This window comes from Uncinocarpus reesii, genomic scaffold (assembly GCF_000003515.1).
Source record: "Uncinocarpus reesii 1704 scaffold_4 genomic scaffold, whole genome shotgun sequence".
Lineage (NCBI taxonomy): Eukaryota > Fungi > Ascomycota > Eurotiomycetes > Onygenales > Onygenaceae > Uncinocarpus > Uncinocarpus reesii.
Genome location: NW_003052497.1, coordinates 2,570,350 through 2,581,279, shown reverse-complemented (window position 1 = coordinate 2,581,279; position 10,930 = coordinate 2,570,350).

The following is a 10,930-nucleotide window of genomic DNA, read 5'->3' as shown; positions in this document are numbered from 1 at the left end:
AAAATGTGATTTTTGGAAGATATTCCATACTGCTTGAGTTGAATCTGTAACAAAAAAGAACATCAAATCTGCTTTTGAAGCCACTGGCATCAACTCTTTGAACTTCAACAGGGTTCTCAAGATCTTTGAAAATCAGCCAAATTTGAACAAACAACAGCCAATTACCCCCCAATCCACTGAATGATCTATAACCTCTACAACTGCCCAGGAGGTTTGAAGAATGATTAAATCTATACATAAAGAGCAGGCTCATGTTAATCAGCATATTGAGAAGCTTATGCATGCTGTTAAGCATCTTGTTATAGAGAAGGAGATCCTGAAGCATGAGAATAATGCTTTGATTGAATCTTTGGGGGTTGAAAAGAGATGACATCAGCATGGCAAGGCAATGGGTCTTTTTAATTCTGAGAAGCCAGGGTCTGCTCAATTCTTTTCTCCTACAAAAGTAGCTCAAATTAGGGAGAGAAATGAAGAATTAGAGAAGCAAAAGGAACAAGAGAAGACTTAAAAGAAAGAACAGAGACTTCAAAAAGCTATAGCAAGAGATGTAAAGGCTGCAGAAGCTGCTGAGAGGAAGGAATTCTGAGAGAGAGTCTGTAAGAAAGCTCAACAGCTTAAAGCAGTTGAAAAAGCTGAAAAAGCTGTCCAAAGAGATGCTCAAAAGCTACAGAAAGAGCTTAAGAAGATCAAAGAAGAAGAAGAGAAGCTTGAAAGAGCTTATAAGAGAAAGGAGATCAAACAACAGAAGAAGAGTTGCCAAATCAGAAAGAATGACTTTATGAGAAAGAATTCAGCACAGTCAGAATTCCTCAGAGACTCTCTTATAAATCTAACCTTCATGGAACTGAACCTGAAGAATCCTCCTCAAGCAGATTCAACCCTTCCAGCTTTGAATTCAACAAATGCTGTTGCTCTTATTCCAGAAGAGTCAATATCAATCCAATCCCACTCCAGCTGCATTATTAAGCCATTGCAAAGGATTTTGGATAATCTATAGAGATTTATATGTAATATTCAATTGGATCTACTAGCTACTAATATTTTATTTGAATATCTTCCTTTGTTGTTGAGATATTGGGGAAGTTGGTTGAGGGTAGAATTTGATTTTGGTGTTTGTTGGGTAGGGATGTTCATTGGGTGGTGAAATATGTTAGGCTGTCTGGAAGTGTATGTAGTTGAACAACATTAAATTAATGTGAAGAACTAGTTAATGAGTTCCACCACTAAATGATTTCCACCACTCAACAATCTCTACCACATATTATGAATTCAAGAATCCACAACAAATTGAAATATAAAAATACTTCTTTTAAATTGCAGAAATATATTATTAAAATATAATAATCTGATATAATGACATTTAATCTAACTATAAACTTACAATACATTGTGTAAATTGGTCAATTTATTAAATACATTAATGATTAAAGTATTGTATTATAACATCAATATAATATATGTTTAACTCAATTTTGGAATTATATGTAGTGAGTATATAATAGAACTCAATTTCATTTATAGATTTCAAAACTATAATTTATTGAAAGAGAAATTCTTAGTTAAATAATAAATTCAGTACTGATAGACTGTAGTGTAAAGATATTAGATGTCTGATATGAAAAGTACAGTATAATATAAATTTCTATTAACTATTCAGATACTTTCTCCAATCTAGCTCAATTTCACAATTATATAAAGAATAGCTTGAGAAAGTCTTTATTTTATAATATAAAACTTTGATAATTTTAATAATTTCAATGCATAATTTCTGTACAGTTTATTGAATTTTACTTTTGATGGAGAAATTGCTGCTTGAATTTTTATTGCATAAATTAAAGAAGTTCTGAAAGCTTTTAAGATCTTTCTGAATACTGAGTTTTGAAGCTTTTTAAATTTTTCAAATAAGAATTTTTAATTATTCCATCAAATAAAGACTTTATAATCAGCTACTGATGTAATATAAGTACTATATAATTCTCTCATTACTTGAAAAATGAAACTCTTTTTAATAATGCAAAGTCTTATTATTATTATTATTATTATTATTATTCATTATAGTCTTATGCAGTCAGAGACTATAAAGACTACCTGACAGCTCTTCTAGCTGTAGAATTTAACTAGATGTAAAGAAAACTGGTGATACAGCTTTAATAAATTAAAAGTAAATTGAAAAAATGATAAGACAAATAAGAGTTTTTTCCACTATAGAAAAGTGATTGCAACAGTTGTAGTTTTTTATTTTTTATTTTTATCTCAATAATCACTGCCTTGTAGCTAGCTTTGTTTCTTTAAGAAATAACACTAATCACTTCAGATTTAAAGAAGTTTCAAAAAGAAATTTTAAAGAAAATTATTATTATTATTATTATTATTATTATTATTATTATTATTATTATTATTATTATTATTATTATTATTATTATTATTATTATTATTATTATTATTATTATTATTATTATTATTATTATTATTATTATTATTATTATTATTATTATTATTATTATTATTATTATTGATTATAGTCTTATGCAGTCAGAGACTATGAAGACTACCTGACAGCTTTGCTAGCTGTAGGATTTAACTAGATACAAAAGAAACTGGTGATACAGCTTTAATCAATTAAAACTAAATTGAAAAGTGACAAGACAAATAAGAATTCTTTCCACCACAGAAAAATGATTGCAACAGTTTTAGTTTTTATTTTATTTTTTATTTCAATAACCACTGTTTTGTAGCTAGTTTTGTTTCTTTAAGAAACAATACTAACCACTTCAGACTCAAAGAAGTTTTAAAAAGAAATTTTAAAGAAAGTTGTGAAATATTTAATTTCTTTTGAATTTTTTATCTCTCTTTCTTTCAAACAGAGCAGTCAAGCAATAGATGCTTTGAATTTTCTTTACAGTCACAATGTCTGCAGTTCTCAGACAGATAATTTGATAATTTTATTAAGTAAGAAGCAAAATAATCATATTCAATTTTTAATTAAATAATTATGGATCAAATTTATTTAGAAATTTTCAGAATTGAGACTTTCTGTTTTGACTTAATTTCAAATTAAGAGTAGTAATTTTCTTGACTTTCTCTATTGAATAAGTTCTCAAATCACCCAAGCATTGCCTGTTCTCTTATTTATTTTTTAATGAAGATTAGAGATATATATTCTTCAGAAAAGACTTGTGCTAGTGCAGTGTCTTTTTTTGCAGCTCTATCAGCTTGTTCATTGTCATGAACATTAGCATGAGCTGGCATTCAGTGCAAATGACTGGTTATACTCATCTTATTCAATTGAGAAATATAGTTTCTAATTGAATTAAGATAGTATAATTCATCATTTAAATTTTGATTACAAGTTCTTTTTATGGCAGCTTGACTATCTGAAATAATTCAAACATTTTTATAAGAGCTGTTTCTCTGAGCTAATAAGACAGCAAGCTTGAATGCTTTATCTATTGCAAAGAGTTCTGTATCAAAGACTTTCATATGTTTGTCTAAGTTTTATGAATATCTCATATTTTCATTCAAAATGTATAGATCTGCACCATTTATTTGATTCTCAGATTGGGACCCATCAGAATAAATGATTAGAGATTTATTTGATTTATAATTTGACTGATTTAATAGTTGATTGTGATTTTCTTTTGCAGTAAGCTTCTCAGCTTTATTGATGTTTATATCAATCAATTCATCTAGATTTTTGAATCATGGTGCATTCTATTTCATTTTGATTCTCTCAGTTTTTAGAGAAGGTAGCTGATTAGAAATTATTGAGCAAATTCTGAACAGTTGACTTGAATATTTTTTTATTTTTGATGATTTTTTTTTTTTCTTTTGCTTGGTGTTTGTTCAATTTTTTCAGTATTATTTATGTTTCAATTCCAATCCAGATACTTTCTCCAATCCAGCTCAATTTCACAATTATATGAAGAATAGCTTGATGAAACTCTTTGTCTTATAATATAAAATTTTGACAGTTTTAATAAGCTGAAAGCATAACTTCTGCACAGTTTATTAAATCTCACTTTTGATGGAGGAATTGCTGCTTCAATCTTTATTATATATATTAAAGAGATTCTGAAAGCTTCTAAAACCTTTCTCAGAGCTGAATTTTGAAGCTTTTCAAATTTCTCAAGTAAATATTTTTGGTTATTTCACCAGATAGAAACTCTATAATCAGCTACTGAAGTAATACAAGCAATATATAACTGTCTCATTACTTGGAAGGTGAGACCCCTTTCAGTATTAGAAAGTCTTATTATTTTATTTAATACTCTTTTAACTGTTGCTATTTTGAATTTCACATGTTGTTTAAAAGTGAGTTTTGAATCAAATCAAATACTCAATTATTTGACTACTGATTTTGATTTGAATTCTTTGTCATTCAGCATGATAGAATTACTCTCATCATGTTTTGCAAAATGAATAAGCTCAGTTTTATTTATATTAAACTGAATGACTTGAGAATCTTGTCTTTGAAGCATAATGTCAACTGCTTTTAAAGAAGAAGACAATTTTGCTCAATTGAGAGAGAGAAGATAATTAAATCAGTATCATCAATATAGCTAGAAATTCTCACATTATGCAAATTCTCATAATTATTTTCAAAAAGATATTTTGTATATAAATCATAAAGAACTGAAGAAAGTGAAGAGTCTTGTAGAATTTCAATATTAATAGTTGATGATTTCTGCTGTTTGTTGTCATCAAATATTAACTGAATTTCTCTTTTTTGCATAAATGAGAATATCCATTTGGCTAAAGTCTTGAGTAATTTCATGTCTGAAAGAACTTTCATCAATCTATTCACTGAAACATAGTTAAAGACTTCTTTAATATTCATAAAGAGAGCAGAGATCATCAAATCTTTGAAGTTATTTAGTTGAATATTATGAGTTAAACTCATAGCTGCATCAATAGCAGAGTATTGCTTCTTACCTCCAAACTGATCATTGCAGAGTAAATTGTGACAGACTGATGTCTGATAGAGAACTCTTAATGAATTATCAGACTCAACAACTTAGTGACCTTTTGATCATGCTCAACAGCTCTCAACAAAGCTTACTAACAGCTGATGTGTTCAACCAATCAGATTCTCAATCAAGACCCACCAGTTTATTCTTGCTTTTATAAGAGCACACACACTTTGACATCATTCTCTTTTTCTTTTTCTTTCTTTCTTTAAGTAATTCTTCTTGTCAATAGAGTATAGATTAGTTAGTGAAACAAACTCTAAATTGCTTCTTTTAATCTTTCTGTGAGAGGAGTCCTTCATCAGATAAAGAGAATTGGAGCAAGATAAAAGAAATTAAAGTGAATCATTAAAAAAACCTCTCTACAGATTATAATCAAGCTGAATATTGAAATGTTGAACATTGAACAATTGAATGTCAATCATTAAAATATTGAACATTGGAAGTTGATTGCTGTCAGAGCTAATACACTGCTGTTGAGAGATGAAAAACAGACATTGAGATGATAATGGAGTGAATTATCATAAATTACATTGAGAAGTTGGTTGCTGTCAGAGCTAATACACTACCATTAAGAGATGAAAAATGGACATTGGGACAATAATAAAGAGAGTTATTGTAAATCATATTGAAATAATAATGAAGTAAGTTACCACAAAATTATTGAGAAAAGATGTTTACTCATACATCAGAGTATAATAATAAAAGAATGAATAAAGAGATATCTGCATGAACAAGAGCAATGAAAGAAAGACATTAATTTATTTTATGAGTATTACAGAACATAAATTGAGTTCTATCAGAAGCAAATTGACAGCAGATGAAAACAATTATGAGACTTGAATAGCTGATATCAGAACATCTGTCAGCTTCAGTATCAGATTCAATATCAGTATCAGTAGTGACTTCTTGTCCCCAATCCAGACTTCTCAACTCAGCAGTCTTTAATGAAAGTGATCTGAGTCTCTACTCTAGCTTTGAAATGATGCTCAGAGACAAGTTAAAGATTAATCATAAGTGCTTACTCAACTCAGATGAGAAGATTGTTTATATAAACTCTCAACTTGAAAGAATGACAGCACTGATGATGCTAGTGTGAATAAAAGAGAATTGAAGTATGACAGTATTCATACTGAATATCTTTATCAGTCAGATGAAACTCTCATTTGCAGACTCTGTACAGAGAAACAAGATCTTGTCAAAACTGAATTAAATTAAGCAAAACAATACTTCATTCATACAGTTCTTAATAAAGTTTAACTGACTGCTTCTTGAGACTAGCACTACTAGAGATGATAGAACTAAAAAGATTTATTTAAAGTTTGTCATCTGTCTGAATCTGCTGGATTGAACAGTTGAACTGCAGAAAAAGAAGTTCTATAAGAAGTACTATAAACAGTTGAGAGTGATTGATCATCAGACAGTGAATGTTAACTGTCTCTGAAAGATGAGATAAGTAAGAAATGACTTTTTAAACATCTTCTGATCAGTTCTGATCTCTCTCACTGCTCTTCTTCTGCTGAATTCAATGAATATTTATGCAGCACAAGAAGAATTTCAGTATGTCAGATGAGTCAATCAATAAAAGATTAATAAATATTAATAGAATGACTTCTGTCTCTGTTGTGAATTGAAAGAGCATCTTCTTAGAATCTGTAGACTGCTTCCAGCTATCTGACTGAATGCAGTGAGTGTTATGATGTCAGTGGAACTGAATCTGTTGGCAATTATATCAGATCATAAAGATGAAGAGAATGAGTTGAAAAACTAGTTGCTCTTGTTGAAAATTGCAGACAAAAGTCTAATAGAAATCTGATATGAGAAGTAAAAGCTGCAGAGAAGAGAATGAATAGTCTTCTCTTAGTCACTAATATCATTATTAATAAAGTATATATAGCAAGAACTTTGATTGATAGTGACTGTTGAGTTTATAAAGTTATCTCATCTCACTTTGCTTCACAATGTTGAACTCTCTGTGTGGAATGTCAACTTTGAGAGTTGAAAGAGGTTGCTGATTTAACAGAAAAATGAATTTAAGAGATTGCAAGAATCTTAATTAATATTAATGAGTGCTCAATCTGAAAAACTTGATTTTATGTGTTGTCTGCAATGAAGTATGATATGATTGCTGGGTTAGAATGAATGGAAGAAAATAGAGTAATGATTGATGTGTCAAATAGAGTATTATAAAGATTGAATGAAAGTATGATCACAAGATTTCTGACAAACCTCCTGTTGATCAAATTCAGAAAATATTAGTGAATGTCTACTTAATGTGAGCAAGAAAGATAAAGAGAGAAAAGACAGAAGTTTTTGTAATTTTTATAATTAATATAAAAAAAATGCTCAATATGAAGAAAGAGAAAGAAAACTCTAAGAAGAAATTATCAGAGCACTATAAAAACTTTCTTAATATCTTCAATCAGAAGAAGATAAAGCAGTTGTCAGATTTTTAAAAGCTGGATGTTGATCATGATATTGAGCTGCTGAAGAATAAGAATGAAAAAAAAGTGACATTACTCTAGAAATCTCTCTATACTATAGAATGAAACAAACTTTTGACACTCAGAAAAATTCTCACTGACTATTTTAATAAAGAGTTTATTCATGTGAGCAGTTCATCAGCAGAAGCTCCAGTTCTCTTCACAAGAAAGTCAGAAGAAGATTTTTAATTTTGTGTAAATTATTGAATTCTAAATTAAATAATCAAGAAAGATTGATATCTGTTGTCATTAATCAATGAAATTCTGCAATGTATAGACTCTGCAAAGTGATTCATCAAGCTTGACATCATCACAGTCTTTCATAATATATAAATTGCTGAAGATGATGAATAAAAGACAGTCTTCTGAATGAGATATGACCTCTTTAAATAATTGATGATTTTATTTGAACTAATAAATGCATCAAGCATCTTTCAGAAGTATATAAACTAAATGCTTTATAAATATTTTGATGAGTTTTGTTTGACTTATTTAAATAATATTCTTATCTTCATCAATGAGTTATTAAAACAGCATCAAAATCATGTCTGACAGATTCTGAAGAGACTTTGTCAGACAGACTTACTGATTGAAATTGACAAATGTGAGTTTGAGATAAAGCTGACAATCTATCTGGAATTTATTATTAAGATGAAAAAGAGTGTGTGTATAAACTCAAAGAAGATCAAGACTATTCATAAATAAATGATCTTAAAGATTGTCAAGAGTGTTTGAAGCTTTCTGAAGTTTGTCAACTTTTACTGATGATTTCTAAAAGATTTCTTAATTCTGATGACATCTCTTGTCACTCTGACAAAGAAGAATGTGATTTTTAAATAAATAAAGAATGCAAATGAAGTTTTCAAAAAGCTAAAGAATATGTTTATATCTGACAAAATCTTGCTACAGTTTAGCTCTGATTGAGAGATTATTATTGAAATTGACTCTTCTGACTATGTGACAGATGACTTTCTAATGCAATATAATAATAATGAGTTTCTACAATCATGTACATACTTCTTGAAGAAGAATCTATCAGCTGAATGCAATTATGAAATTTATAACAAGAAGCTTCTGACAGTCATATATTATCTGAAAAAGTAAAAAGCTGAGCTCTGAAGTGTTGACAAGTTCTGAATTATAATAAATCATAAGAATCTCAAGTACTTTATCACAATCTGATGCTTGACTGAATATTAAATGAGATGAGTGGAGTTCTTGAGTTGATTTAACTTCATTATTAAATACTATTCTGAATGAGAGAACACACTTGCAGATGTACTATTAAGATGAGAGCAAAACATGCTTAAGAAAGCTGATGAGTGAATTAATTATTAAAATATAATACTGCTGCAATCATAAATAATTGATAAAGAATTTTTTAATCTTGAAGTTGAACTCATAACTGTGAAGAAGATTAATGATAGTATTGTTATATTAATAAATATAAGAGAGAAGAAGAGTCTAAAAGATTTCTGAAAACAAGTATATAATAAGAACTGAGTGCTTCAGAAAGTCATTAAAACTGTTAAAAGAGATGATAGAAAGTTTTCAGTATCAATAGAACTCAAGCTATTAATAAGTGAGTGCTTGATTAAAAATGATGAAATTTATTGATGAGATTGCTGAATGATATCTGATTCAGAATCTTTATACATGTCAATTATTTAGAACACTCATGACTCAGTAATCACTGATCACTCTGAATGAAATCTTATAATTATAATGATTGAAAGACACTTCTTCTGATCAGACTATTATCAGAACATTTGTCAATTTGTGAGAAACTGTGACATCTGTAGATTAGCTAACTCATGAAAGACTTGACAACAGAGCTTACTGAAGCCACTGCTGATTTCTGATTGATTCTGATATAAGATTTCAATAAACTTCATCACTGAACTATCTGAATCAGATGACTGCATGAATATAATAATTGTGATAGATTAACTTATAAAGAAAGTGATCTTTAAATTCTGTGTGAAGATAACAGCAGACTTGATTGCAGAAATATTCATCTGATCAGTCTACTGACATTATGATCTACTGGATGCAATTGTATCAGACTGAAAATCACAGTTTGTTGAAATAATGTGAAAAAAAATCTGCCAACTTCTGTATATAATTCAGAGACTTTCAACTGCATGATATTCAGAAAGAGATAAATCAACAGAGAGAATGAATCAGATTCTTGAGATATTTCTACAGAAGTATATTAATCACATGCAATCAGATTGAAAATGTTGGCTTCTGATAGAAGAACTGACAATTAACAATTGAGAAGTAAAATCAACTGAATTCTCACTCTTCTTTCTTGCTCATGAGTACAATATTAAATCATTGAAACTGACAGAGAAGCTCTCAAATTTGACAACAGAAAATCATTAAAGTCTGATACAGTAAAAAAAGATGATAGTTAGAAAACTCTAAAACACATGAGAGACTGCACAGACTGCTATTGCTGCTGTTCAGAAATTACAGAAATAATATGCAAATTGAAAGCAGAAGACATTCTACAGCTATAAAATAAAAAACAAAATCTGATTAAATCTCTGAAATGTAAGAACAGACAGATCAAGCAAGAAACTTGATGTGAAGAATGTCAAGTACACAGTCATTAAAGTTATTGAATTGCATGCTTACTGTCTTGATACTCTTTTAAAAATTCATAATGTGTTTAACACTCAGCTCCTTCAACTGACATCTGAGAACTTCTTTTCTTCACAAATTGTACATGAGCTCTAGCTACTGTTGACACTAGCTGATAATAAGTATGAAGATGATGAATATGAGAAATGAAAGATTGAGAATATTATTAATGAAAAGAGAATAGATATCTGATGAAGATACTTGATGAAATGAACTGAATGAAATTAATCTATATGAGAGCCTGCTAGAGCATTAGAGGATATGACTGTGTTGAACTGATGAGAGTCTTGAAAGTAATCAGAAAACATTATAGATAATATTCAAGCATTAACTTGAGAAGAAAGTAATGTGACAGACTGATATCTGATAGAAAATTCTTAATGAATTATTAAGCTCAACAACTCAGCAATCTTCTGATCATGCATGACAGTTCTCAACAGTGCTTACTAACAGCTGATGTATTCAATCAATCAGATTCTCAATCAAGACTCACCAGTCTATTCTTGCTTCTATATAAGCACACACACTTTAACACCATCCTCTTTCTCTTTTTCTTTCTTTTCTTAAGCAATTCTTTTTGTCAATAGAGCATAAGTTAGTTAGTGAAACAAACTCTAATGTCTACTGCTTACATAAATCAGTTGTGAAGGTAAGAAAAGAAAGTCTTGTTGCAATAACTCTTTCTATAACTTTTCTCATGCAGTTAAGAAGAGAAATAATTCTATATGATTTGAAAATTAAAGCTTTTCTGTTTAGTTTTTTCAGAATAACTTCAATGACTTGTCTCCAGATTTGTGGATGATATCCACATTTAAAGAGAGTACTATATAA